This window comes from Sinohyriopsis cumingii, chromosome 17 (genome assembly GCF_028554795.1).
Source record: "Sinohyriopsis cumingii isolate HCF-2022 chromosome 17, ASM2855479v2, whole genome shotgun sequence".
NCBI classification, from domain to species: Eukaryota; Metazoa; Mollusca; class Bivalvia; order Unionida; family Unionidae; genus Sinohyriopsis; species Sinohyriopsis cumingii.
Window position 1 is genome coordinate 84513970 of NC_142977.1, and position 15048 is coordinate 84529017.

Below are 15048 nucleotides of genomic sequence, written 5' to 3' on the forward strand. Positions count from 1 at the left end.
ACAATATATACAAATATCTGCACCATGCATCTAAAACAGTTTTGACGTATAATGTATGTACAATATCTTTTCAATGATTCGATGATAGAACATTAAGGAAATTGTCTTCATGATAATTGCAAAACTCTTTGTATTTCAAGATTTTGGTTAATAGTCAATTTAGCCACATATATGGTGATGGACGAGGATGGTTTATTGATTGCTAACACTTGTACACAAACCTGTTATATATTCTAGTTTTCCTGTGCAGATATGGTCACTAATGTTAAACTTTTCTTTGTGAGTTTCGTTGGTCTGTTTATGACCTGAGTGCACGTAATAGACTTCAAACAATCCAATCACTTCTGAGGCTCTTTATTTAAGACGCATTCGTTACAATCAGCATTGTTATTTTTTCATAATCATGAACTTTTTTCAAAATGCTACAATCCTTTGGTTTATCACTGGCTGTCTTCTCTTCATTGCATGCCTATAGGTCTTAGCAGAGTATAATTCTAGTAATGTATGCAGTAACCTCATTAAAACGCAATATAAATTAGCGTGTTTGATTTTATTTCTACGAAGGTAGTATGATGTACCTTATAAGAGATGCTTCAAAACTAATATGCTTTTTTGCTTGTTAGACAATTTGGAAACATACCAAGCTCTGGCATATTTCTTATTTGGTGTACATCTCTTTATTTACCAAATAGCTACTCTTCGCATCATAGTCGAGCAATCGTAAGAGTGGAATTCGTCGCTCAAAATTAACTTTGTCGATTATGAGAAGGAATTCGACAGTGTGGATCGAGAGACACTCTGGAAACTTCTTCGTCACTACGGCATCCCAACCAAGCTGGTGAACCTGATAAAGAACACTTATAACGGAATATCCTGCAGATTGGTTCATGCAGGACATCATACAGACAGCTTAATAGTGCGGACTGGCGTGAATCAAGGCAGCTTGCTGTCTCCGTTTCTCTTTTTTCTCGCCATCGACTGGGTTATGAAGACGTCCACCAATGGGTGGAGAAATGGGATCCAGTTGACACTGTGGAGTCAACCTGAGGACCAGGACTTTTCCTATGACATAGCGCTCATGTTCCATAGTCAGCATCAAATGCAGGACAAGACCGACGTACTGGTAGCCATATCAGCACAGGTTGGCCTCAACAACCACAAAGACAAGACCAAGATCCTCAAAATCAAGTATGTCAGTAACAACCCAGTCACACTGCAGGGAAGTCCCCTGGAAGAAGTGGAGTCCTTTACATACATTAGCAGCATTATCATCCAGCAGGGTGGCATAGACGCAGACGTCAAGGCAATGATCGGGAAGGCAAGATTAGCTTTTATACATCTTAAGAACATCTGGAGCTCCACAGAAATATCCTTGACTACCAAGGTCAGACTGTTCAACTCCAACGTGAAGGTAGTCTTACTGTAAACAGAATTCTGACGTTCATCAACAACTGCCTAATATGTACTCTCCAGATACGCTGGCCCCACACCATCAGAAATACTAACATGTGGCAGAGAACCTCTCAGCTTCCGGTAGAAGAGGAACTCAAGAAGAGAAGGTTGGGTTGGATAGAAGATACCCTACGTAACCCGCCAACCAACAATACCAGACAGACATTGAGGAGAAACCCTAAAGGCAAGCGGAGAATGGGATGAGGACGAAACACCTGGCGACGCGAACTTGAGGCGGACTTCACTAAGTTGGGTCATACCTGGAGTCAGCTCGATGCGATGGCATAGAGCAAAGGCCTCTGGCGATCTTTTGTGTGTAGAATTTACCCGGGCACAGATGACTGGCAAAATTTATCTGAACTGATCTATTTGTTTTTAACCGCCCGATCTTTGCGGATTTTACTTTTAAAGGATTTGAAATTGCCTTGCTCTTGTGACAAATACGAATCATAATCGCAAGATCATATCATATTTTGCTTTTGTATTTGAAAGATTTGAGATGTTTCATGAGCTAATTAAGATATTTCCTAGTTCCTCATCGCTTTCAAAGATATGCTTTGTATCGACCTAACGTATACTTTTTCATGCCGAAATGTAAACGACCTAAACGTATACTTTTTCACGCCGAAATGTACCGTGTTTATAGCCTTCATGAAAATGAATACATTGCTACATGTGATTAATCTTGTCTGATCTGTCTGGCATCAAGAAAATCTCGCTAGAAACGTCGTACAACTTTTGATTTCTCTTTGCGTAATACTTTCTCATATTATGTATGAAAATGCGACTAATAAAATCAATGTTGGTGTTTGTATCGAGAAGGAAATCTCAGTCAAGTGGTTATAGCAATGGTCTCCCCATGAGGCTCCAACATAGATTAATTGTCGTATCCAATTAGGCTATTCCAGTTAAAATAAATCTGCATTTTGCAGCATAGTAAGCCCGTTTAACTCGCACAGCTTTTACCATGTACTATAAATGTTTGTGTATATTTCATCAGGTCTCGTACTGTTGTATAAATATATAAAAACGAAACTCAGTATAATCTAATTATATCTGCCGCTCTTAGAAGAAAACATCAAAAAAAAAAAAAAGGAAACAGTACTCATTATTATTTGTTTTACACATATATACAATTATTTTAATGAGGGTATATACAAGTATTTCCTCACATTTTTATAAAGGTCATCAGGTCTTATTCTTTTTAATATAATTCAATCTTTGTTCGTAACATAGGAATTCTTTGAAGTTCTGTACATACCCAAACCATCATTTATTTTCTTCTCATATCAGATTTGCCACAAGTAGAAGCAGGCTTTGGTTGTTATGGACCTAATAATTACAACTCATTTACGTGCAATAGGCAATGCAGAAGCTTGGGATTTACAGGCGGTTACTGCAACACATTGTTCTTGTGCTACCGGTGTGATTGTTATTATTAATGGGATAACAGCAACGTAAGTAATGTTTTACCATTTAAAAAAGTTTACTCTGAAGGTTTATCGAACATATTTGTTCAACCTGCTTAAATTGCCAGTGTAATCATTTTTTTTCTTTTTCAATGGAAAAGTGATTTTCGTTTAATCTAATCTTGCTTATTTTCTTTACTCATATTCAAATGAAACGCGGAAATTTTATTCAAGGCAGCTGTTGGTGAAAATATATGACGTAATGTCACTTCACCGAATACATGTAACAGTGCTTTTTGTGATCACAGTGAATCAGAACTGTTGAGTTTTATAACCTAGGGAGTACTAGCATGTCGTTCCGGCAAGTACATTGTGACTTACGAGACGGTAGATGTGCAATATCTAATCATGGTAATGGACTGTCACTGAATGTAAGTCAACTATTGAAAGCGATAGCATTAACAAGAACGGTCGATAGGATAGTTGACTGATCCATATTAGGATTTGTTTGTGTGTTCAACCGTGAGCATGGATGGATGAATGACATAATAAATGTTTCCACGTATGTTACTAACATTAAATGAATTGATTTTTTAAAATTTCTTTTTAGGTTCCAATAAGATGGGCTGCTGATACTGCTATAAATAGACTTCATCCTAGTTGTAATCTTGAATAATGACACCGTTCCACCTATTTGTATAATCAATAAAGGTGATTTATGCGTGTTCATAATTGTTTCTTATGCTTGGAAAGTAAGTAATGGACATGATAATCATCATCAGTTGTAGCTGATAGTTTTATTTAAAGCATGTTTAAACATTGGCAAAAAGAAATTCTCCACATAACGGCTGACAACCTTAACTGAGCACCAAGCGGCCTTTTCATCGTATTGGTTCGTTATAGGATAAACTGAATAGACCCATCTTGTGATGGAAACTTGAACATAATGGCGTTCATGTGGAACGTTTCAAACAAGGGAATGAGGAAACGAACATAATGCATAAAAGCAGAGATATTTGATGTTGAAAGATGTATCATATGTTAAACATTAGATATGATTCAATTGATATACAATAAAAATGCCAGTACCATTTTTGGTCAGCCGACAATCCAGTCTGAACCGAAATTTTATCTTTTGAGTCTGCATATTTGTCATATCCATACATTGATTGTGATTAGTATGAATGCACGTTCAGTGCTCGTAATATACGCAAATTTGGCGGTTTCAGCTATGCTCTTTTCAATGGAATGATACCATCGTAAGGCAAAATAGTACTGAATGCATCTATTTATAATATTTTACCATTCCTTGTAGTACGCTTTCAGACTGCTTAATAATGCATCATCAAACGCAGAAATCCAGATGTTATTAGTTCATAACATTAGAAAGGATCTTCCTTCACTAAGTGCTACATGTCTGCATCATGATGCCCCGGTGCTTGACATCACTATAAACTGTCACACAGCAGACATCGTATCGTAGCGATACGACTGACAAATTGTTAAAGCTACGATAAAAATCCGAATCGCACACACACACACACACACACACACACACACACACACACACCTTCACCACGATTTTCCAGATTTATATATTTAGTCGGGTAACCATATGAAGGTGAACAGTGACCGATTCTTATCACGTGTCAGTAAATTCTGGAAAAGTTATTTCAGACTGTTGGTTTCAAGGTCTTGACATGACCTGTTTAGTGTAAACTAGCGATTGTTTCATTACATTGATATCACAATTACTTTTATATATCACATACTCGATGTATGTTACAATAACTCCATACATACATAAAGACTGTCAGACATATGCATATAAATAGTTTCACTACCTTCACGCACACTGTATGGCCCTCCTAACCTGTGGAGGAGACGCAACACAGTTGATGGGGCGACGGAATTGCAAGCCTTTCTTGTGTCTGCGATAGGCAATTAGCTAATATTTTCTCAGCAGGATATAGCGAATAATATTGTTAAAGTGCCGCTGAAACCAACTAAACGTCTGAATGGATTCAATTTCAGGTTTGTTTCTCCGAATTTGCAACCTTATATATTCTGTCTAAAATATATGGACTAGATTGGTCTTCGGTCAGCTAAAATTACATTGGTAGGTATGTGAAGGAATTAAGAATCGTTGGTATGTGAAGGACTTAAGGAACGTCATAGCGGATAAATGGCAACACGCTCTACAATATCCTTGGAGGCCGCATTCAACTTTTGCACCACCTGCTCAGAGTATGATAAGCATAGGGACAGTCTGTAGAATGTCCATATTATGTTCTACACGACAGTTGTGATGCATGAGAATGTGACACTTTCACTTCACTAAATCTTACACAGCAACGATGTTTCAGTCAAGTTTCTTTAAGTCATTTTTATGAGGAACATTTGACGTCAGCTTTGCAAACTGGTTGTCAAAGCATTCTTGGACAAGATGAATAGTTTCGTGTGTTCTGAACATTTCAAGAACATCCAGTTATTAAATAGTATTTTTGATTGCTTGCAGGGATATATTAGGAGAATTGATCGCTCGTGAAACAAAATATGCACTGTATGCAAACTCATGCAGTATAAACAGCATGCATTGTATCTAAAGACTCTGGTAAATTATTATTTAGACTTGGACGAAAATGCACATAGAAAGTGTAGTTGTCGATTTTCATTTCAATAAATTTCTTGCGATTCTAATTAAACTAAATTTCAATTGATTTATATATATGTTTGCTGGATATTTTGAAATGATAGGAACGAGAACTGATTTTAGTTATTTCGGTGTCGAGTACATGGAAATCCGTTTCTTTCCTGTTTCTTTATTTTATGTCAATTGCTTCCTATATTTTGTTCATTCATTGCAATGTTTTGTTTATATAGTGCTAGTTCTTTCCTCACAGGGGACCTCGAAATGTATGGAAGGACCAACAAATAGTCGAAAACTTTATTTCGTGTAATCTATCAACTTCTACTTTGTTTCAGATACTTTATAGCAACATGTCTCGAATTTTTCTCTGCAGTCCCGACAAGGGTTGTAATTGTCTTAAATTGCCTTAATATGTTTCGAATTGTCTTATAAATGAAAAGCATGGCAGGCGGAGTCTCAAGCCAATTTATTTTTAAGAGCAATACAGTGTTCTTTGCAAATTTTGAACATATCTGCAAACAGATGGTCTAGAAAATGATGATCCGGGTGAGGGTCAAATTATATCAAAAAAGCTAAACGTAACTTAATAAGATATTTATTTATATTGTCATTACAAAAAGTGTAAATCTGATACAAAACTAGTGCGCATAAAATCAAACAATAAAACGAAACGATCTGCACTGAGCTAAATAAGTAATATAATGTAAGCAGTTCTTTTAATAGCTTAATAAGATAATGATTACAGTAATTCTCTTTTTACTACTCATTCTCTTCATTATAATCAGGGTGATAAAAGAAAATCTCCAGTTGTCAAAAAGGAACATGATGATGAGATCTCCTGGTTGTTTCAAAGGAATGGTAGCGAACTATTAGTCACACAAGTATCAGCTTGTTATTTTGCAAAAACAAAAATGGAGTCTATCTCTGGTACACGCTGTTGTTGAGTGGTCAGTAAGCTATCAAATGTTTGTTCCTAAGAAATATTGTTACATCTATATGGTCACAGACTTAACAGAATAGAAACAAAACCAAGAAACTTCACAAGCAGTTTAATTATCAACTGAAAAAAGTGAGAGGAACTTACAGTATTATTTAGCGAATCCAAACTAGTCCTTTTAAAGGTATATGAAAGCTCGAAATGAATAAACAGTTCCTTATAAATTTCATTACCGGAAATCTGCTGGTCCTCCAAGAACCGGGACGTTGTCAAGAAGTCGTTGTCCAGAATTCCTTCGAATAATATAGAACAGTTCCAGAATAATATAGTCCAAATAATGATTACATTCTATTTCCACTGAAGCGTCCAAGAAAATGTTTTTCTTCTCGAAAAATTTCTACGTACAACATAAAACACGTCTGCAGACTTGCATCAGGAACAAAATGACTCGCGAAATCGGAATGAATCTGATTTCTCAATTATCTCTTTATATACACCGTATATTGTGAATGTACTTCGCAATAGACCTCACGAGACAGCATACACTATTGATTTTGCGTCGAAGGAGGCAAATTCACGTGATCTTGTGCAACCAATAGGAAGATACACAATTATTCTCAAAACATCGATATCCCATCAGGCACTGAGAAACTATGCCATATGCGCCATTTAAGTCTTATTATTAAAATTATTATTAATAATTATCAACACTTATGTAAACATCTATTTAATGAATTATCCAGTATTATACTCTCAACAGATTCAAGTCACGTGAGCCACTCTTAACGAAACATTTTATAAACATTACAGCCATGATTGAGAATTATAAAACTGAGATAAACTCACTTACCAGCAGTTACAAAAAGATACTCATACACTCATAAGGGAAAGAAAGTTTTAATCAATGAAGCTTTCTTTGTCCGTATTAGTCAAATATAGACATGACACAATTTCATAGGATGAGACATATGTATACAAAATAAAGCAATCTTAAACCCTTATACATTTGAAAGTGCATCTGCGATTAATGTTCTTTTCCCCTTTGATGTGCCAAATATTGATGCTGTAGTCTTGTCGCATCAAAATCCACCTTAATATCTGTTTTTTCCCCTCTTATTTTCATGATAAAAGCAACGGTGTTGTGATCACTGACTACAATAATTGGAGAAAGAACAGAAACGCCCCTCCATAGTGGAATAATTTATCTGACGCTTATTGAACTGTTTTGAGAAATAGCACACTGGATGATTCACGCCATCTTTATCTTCCTCAATTAATACGCCACCAACATGTACATCTCATGCATCAATAAACAACAATAAATGGTTATTGCAATCTGGAGCTGATATAATCGGTGTACTCTTAAATATGGCCTTTCATTTATCAAACGCCTCCTGACATTTGCCAGACCAATTAAAACGTAGTCCTCTTACTTAATAAATTGGCCAGGGACTCAGCAATTATGGGAACATTTACGCAAAATTTACGATAATATCAAGCCATAACCAAAAATCGCTTCAGTTACCTTTTACTGATATACACAGGTAATTAAGAGATAGCTTAAACCTTAAGATCTACAAGATTAATTTGTCCCTGTCCCACAATATGTCTTAAAATTTGACACAAGCTCGGCAAACTTCACTTTTATTTATATTAGCTGCCAAGTTTTCCCAGTAAAGCGAACAAGGAATTTCCTTTTCAACATTGTTAATGTATGCATCACAGCCATTTGTACCAGACTTTACCATGTAGAGGGAGATCTGGAGAGTCCAACTGGACTTGCGTGAACCGAAACTTATTTTGCTCTGTCCGTAGGTGGAATCTGCCAGAATCATATTGACATGTCAAAATTGGTGATATATTTTGCATTTCCAATCATGATGAAACAGTCATCAATTCTTGGTATTGGACATGAGCCTGTTTGGTGACACTATTCACGTTTCTATAGTATCTTCACATATGAAGATACTTATCTGATTCCGGTAACAGTATACACGGCGAACTATAGTTACATTTGTTAGGTTTGATAAAGTCATTATCACACAAATATGGAACGTCCTTCTACAAACATTCTTGCTTCAGAGGATTCATCCTGCAAAGGTGCTGTTTTACAGGTTTAGTCAGGTTTTGAATCTAACATTTCCACGTAATGGTAGAATTTGTTTGTTTGAGTTCGAAAACATCCGGGATCAAGTGCTGAAATTCACATATTAGCTGATTTTCCTAATTATTTTCCCGTAGCTGTTGATGTGAAGTTAAATGTCAAGGAGTTTTAATATTTCCGAACATTTTGGGCTGGTTGTTCCAGCGTCATTATATTCCGGTTGTACGACATCATTTAAATCACCATTGTGTGGGACAGGAACAACTAAATTTATTGAATGTTTTACAGAATTATCTCGATCAATATAGTCCTTAACATATTGATATGGCAGAGTTGTTTCTGTATCCGCCTCCGATGAGTATCGATGATTTCATTTAAATCACGTACTTTCTTTTTAAATGTATAGAGATATGATGCTTAGCCTGAAGAGAAATTTTAGGTATGGGCAAGACAGCTAGAATTTCATCACCAAGTTGAACAGTTCTTTCTTGTGTAGTTTTGTCATACCTCATATTCGTTTGTGATTGGATAGACTGAATATTGTTTCTTGCCATGTCAGAAACTTTCAGAGACATAATAAAATCAAGTTATCCCTGATTTCTCTGTTTAAAGATGTTTCCTTACAGTAAGGTCAATGCTCCACAAACAGTGTGTCCAAAAAACAATTTCAAAAGGACTAAATAAAAGGTACTCTTGAACAGGCTTCATAACAGCAAATAACAATATGTGGATATCTTTGCCCCATTCCTTTCTGGTATCTAAACAATATGACCGTATCGTATTCTTTAAAATCTAATGAACTCTTTCCTATCGCATCCTGGCTTTCAGGGTGATACTCAGAGAACTTGAACTATTGAATACCTAATTCATACATAACTTGTTGGTAGATCCTTAACCTACAATTTGCAGCTTGATTACATGGGACGGACTTAGGGAGGCCTAGTAGTGTAAAGAACCTAATTAAGGATTTGACTATAGTTTTAGTCTTACTATTCCGTAAAGGAATTGCCCCTAGAAACCGTGAGGACGCACACATAATGGTCAACAAGTATTGCTTGCCTGACTTGGTCATTGGTAAAGGACCTACGCGTTCTGCCATTATTCTACTTAAACGGTTCATCAAATGCAGCAATTGGTTATAAATTAGCAATAGGTGTCTTTTAGTTAGATTTTCCTACCATGTGACTATTGTAACAAAATCTACAGTAGTTACAATCATAACTCTTAATTTTAGGTCAGTAAAAATGATGTAAGATCTTGAGCACGTTTTATTTTGTCCCAGGTGGTCAGCCATTTGAGTTTCGTGAAAAAGGCCTAGATGTTCCTGTCGATATGACATAGGTACTACCGTTGGATCGCTAACGGACCTCTCGTCATCATCGGTTACCTCGGGCGGTCTCGATTTTCTCATAAGGACCTCACGTTAAAAAAATAGCAAGTTGGTACCTCTGTAGGGTCAGCGTCGCTAATAGCCATCTCAGGATCGTTTTCCTATTCCACACCAAATGATTGTTCTTTGTCACCCTAAAATTGCATGCGAGAATAAGCCCTAAAAGAGGATCACACTGAGCAGTACCTTTTGAGTGATTAGTAACAGAAGCAATACTGACCTCATTAAAAGCATAGCTAATGTATGTGTCATCCAAAGAAATAATTTCCTGACTAACTTCTTTCTCAAGAGGTCTTTGTGCCATAGCTCTAGTACAAGTCGGGCATAAATCAGGAATTTTATTTTTAAAATATGGCTTGTCAGTTACAGGTGGATTAACCACAACATTATCCCTGGCTTAGGCATTGATTATCAATAAATAGATACCCTGAATGGGTAAAGAATGACATCACCCACTGTCACTGGCCCTGACACTAAGTTCGATGCTAGATTTACATTATGGAGAGGACTATGAATAAAACAGCAGTCTACTCCCTAAAGAAAGGACACTTTCAGAAGAAGAAGACTTTACAGACTAAGGCAAAGTACCTGAGAATAAAAGACTGAGAAGTTTCTGTGTCCCTTAATATTTTAGTAGATATAGGGTTGGTCGAATCACCCATAAGTCATATAGAACCAGTCTACATAATTGGTTCATAATTTATCTTAACATAATTAGACTGAGATTTGTTTGACGCCACAAATGTATTGTTTGCAAAAGTAACCATGACCTTGACGTATGAGAAATAAGAAAATTTGGAACTGCTGTGTCTCTATTCTGTAGTTTTCGTTTTTAACTTAAAGAAATCAGAAGTAAAGTGTCCCATTTTCTTGCAATAAGTGTACGTAAGAAGTGAAAACATTTCTGATTAGTCTTATAAGACGTTGAAGTCTTATTAGTTGTGCCATATTGGTTCGTCCTAACTATCTGCTGAAAGGAAAACTTATTGTCAAATAACGCTTTGTGAGCCAAGTAATACTCGTCAACTGTACGAGTAATGTTTTTACAAAGTATCTATTTTGCGTTCTTCAAGGTGAATTTTTACACAGTTCTTGAAAATGGTCCTTTATATTAGATGCATACGTTTGTTATAATATTTATCAATACTTTGAGAAGTACACCTCCGGTCAAATAGGTGTACTTTTCCCCTAGCAACATCTAGGGTATTCATTTATTACTAGGCAATGAACAAGCTGGAGATAAGGTTGTGGTTAATCCACTGGTATCTGACAAGGCTTATTTAAGTTTGAAATTCGATCCTATTGAAAATGAAATCCTTGATTTATTCCCAACTTTAGCATTTAATAGAGCTGTGGCAAAAGAGCTCCTGTGAATGATGTTGATCAGAACAATATGCCTTTAGCTGACACATTTATTGATCATGCTCTTGATGAGGCCACTTTTTTAGTACTCACTCTCTCTATTCTAATCAGAGTGACAAACCACAATCATGTCGAACAGGAACAAGACCTGACATCTACTGTTTATTTCAGAAGCCACAGAAGTACCCGTTTATTATTTTGTTAAAAATGAGGTCCTTATAAGAACATGGAGACCATATGAGGTACTTGCTGGTGACGCGTGGTTAATGAGCTAAACAATTCTTGCTTTTATGTCATACAGACTGGATAATCTTAGTCTACCTCATGAAATTCCATGGCTGGTCGTTGTTTAGAAGTCATTAAGATGTATCATAAGATCTTGAATCATTTTCATTGGCCCAAAATTAAAAGTGACGTTTCCGAATGCTTTAGATATTGTCACCCTTATCACATTGTAGGAAACCCTGATCAGATGACACCCAAGTCTCATATGCATCCTATTGCTGCACTGGACGAACCATTTAGTAGAACAATGGTAGAAGTGTAGCACCCTTACCAAAGACAAAGTCTAAGTATGATAAAGGTAAGAAGGAAATGAAAAGGAGAAGAGTTTCAACCTGGTGATGGAGTTCTTGCCCTCTTTCCCGACCAAAATTTTACTTAAGGATTGGTACTATGTTCCGTATCCAGTTGAAAAGAAAGTAACCGAAAATATAATTAACACTCCTGAAAGGCGAAAACGGAAACAACTTTGGCTTATAAACACGTTAAAGGAGCATGTTGATAGACATAATGTTGTTGATCATGTGGTGAATTTTGTTATATCTGGCCCACACTGTGAGGGTTTAAGTAATATAATGCAATCAGACTGTAGTGACTTTGGTGTAACCTATTTTCGGGAGTCAGAAATATTGAATAATCTGGAACAATAATTGTCACTTCTGCAGCTAAAATAAGAGTAAACTAAAACAGCTATTATTTTAATATGCACCCTTGTTTCAAGATGTTCCAACACGAACAAATAAAATCTTCTATGATTTTGAAATTGTAATTTCCGCGCCAGTGAAACAGCAGCCGTGCAGGATGGAACTGATTAGACAGGGAATCTTGCAAAAATGAGATTCAGTATTTGTTAGAGAAGGATTTCATAAAACCAAGTAATAATGGGTTAGTAGGAAAGTAATTCTCCAAAACCCTTTCCGTTTTAGATAAATGTTTTGTTCAAATAGTGTCGATTCAATGAGGAATGTGTACGAAGTTGCTGTGGAAAATGTAAATTATTTACGAATAAAGGAAGTATTAATCACTTGAAGAATGTTCCTGCCATTGACAAAGCGCATAAATTAGTAACCGCTCCGGTGGCCTAGTAATTGGCGTGTCCCCCTCTCCAATGTGGTCAGTGTTGATGTGCTCTGCGATATAGTCGATGCAGCACTACCTTCCTACTCGACCACCATTCCTTTATCCATCTACGGAATACGTTTGCCCAGGCTTTTCACCTCGTTATTGTGAATTTGAACGCCGATCCTAGACGTTTGAATGGATATGATACGAGAGTCTAGAAGGGCCAAGTATAAACTCTTTATACAGAATACGAGTTGTCTACATGGTTCGAAGATAGCACCTACAATGTTTCAGCTACAAACTCCACCAACATGAGCATCAAGATACAGCTTACCTTGACTATTCTAGATCATTTCCCTTCTTTCGCAATTATTTTGTTCTGTTTCGGTTCAAATTTGATTCGCACGGGTACAGTAAGAGAGGATTCGCAGTTTACTTTTGGAACTGCGAAAACATTTACAAAGAGTTTACACAAATTCAAATAGAACGCAAATGACAATTCATTCTCGGAAATCACTATGTTAGACGCAAACATTTTTCGATAATACAAGGCTCTAAATACCGCAAAAGATGCCGATAGCATAGCACCGAATTACATTTTTATAGATGGATAGTTTAGAAGAGAAGACTCAGAATCATAGACTGCATCAATATATTTGCATAGGCTTTATTTACATTCAAGTGAAACGTAGATCATGGTTGAAAGGAAACAAACTTAATAAGTAAATTTTGAAATAAAACATACTCTGTGGTTTCCAATTGTAAATATTTTGCATTATGAAACATGAATATTTTGTACCACGGAAGAAAGAAAAACATAATTATGTGACAATATGTAGCATACGCTCAGTGAAAGAATTAAAATCTACGACTGCAAAAGTGAATGAAGTAAAACAGTTTCTTTATTTGTCTTGACTTCATAAGGATTTATAACGGATATAAATATACTTCGATAGCAATAGTAATGTTAATGTCTGTTTTTAAGTATCTTCTTCCCTCTTTGCGAGTGTGTGTATATATATCTTCAGACACACACACACACACACACAAACATATATATATATTTTTCTCTCTCTCTTTCTTTCTTTCTTTTTTCGTCTTTCTTACACTATGTTACAAATTACGGTTTGATAGCCCCATTATATAAAATTCCTTTAGACTCCGAAGTGTCATTCCCATGTACAATTCCCGTTTTGCTACAAAATGACATTTCCATGTTTAATCCCATTTCTACCCCAAAGTGACATATTTCCATTACAAGTACCACTTTCACCAAAAGTGGCATTTGTTGATGGTCAGTTCTCATTGTTCCATGAAATTTTTTTTAGGTACAGAATGACATTCCAATGATTGATTCCTGTTTGGGTTCTAAGTGCCTTTTTGAGGTTAGATTGGAATGATGGAAACCAACCACGATAGCTTAAATGTTAATTTCAGCTAGAGATCATAGTACCATCGCCACGTTAAATTTAAATTATTTACCATAGCGTCATTCCGATATTAAGATGTAAAATTCACGTAATACACCATTATATTATTACCATGTTAAATTCTCACTGGCGTCAAAGTGACACGCCTTATCAAGCATCACAAAGGGCACAATTGTGCAAATTGCAAGCACTGTAGATCATGAATTCAAATATTACCTCACTTGTATGATACTATTTTTTCTAAACTTAAAAATCTATTCATATCTCGCATCGTCTAGTAGGACACAGTTGGTTTTGTGCATACTTGTAACTTTTTATAATGACCTATATAGGTGGTTGATCCAGTATCAACAATAAGTAGAATACGAATTAGAAAATTATCTCACTTGCATTATATATATATATATATATATATATATATATATATATATATATATATATATATATATATATATATATATACATTTTGCTCGCAATCTTTCATCCTGTCGTTTTACTCTTTAATCTTTTTGTATTTAATTGGGGGCCAAGATCACATACGTCTCTTAAAATGTATTGCTGAGGCACCAGCGAATCCGATTAAAAACAATGTCGTAAAAATATAATAATCGGACTACAAATCTTTTATTCAGTTTATTTCTTTTTAAGCACTTATTTTGTTAATTTCATTATTTCAATTCCATACGCAAAGTACTGCAAACACACGAGTTTATAATTATTCGAAGAGTATCTTTGTCATTTCTATGACATTAAATTTTAATAAAATTTTAATGTTTTCATCGGAAAACCCTCCGCCAATGCTTACGTAACTAATTTGCAATTGACTTTGTTCTTTCTTTCTGTCCTTTTTTCATCCTTACTTTTTGAATTTTAGTAATAAATTAAAAAAGTGAAGTTCCTGCGTTTTTATTGTGGAAGATTAGAAAATATTTTATTTTTTAATCCTATTGTTAAAAATATTGCTTCCAGA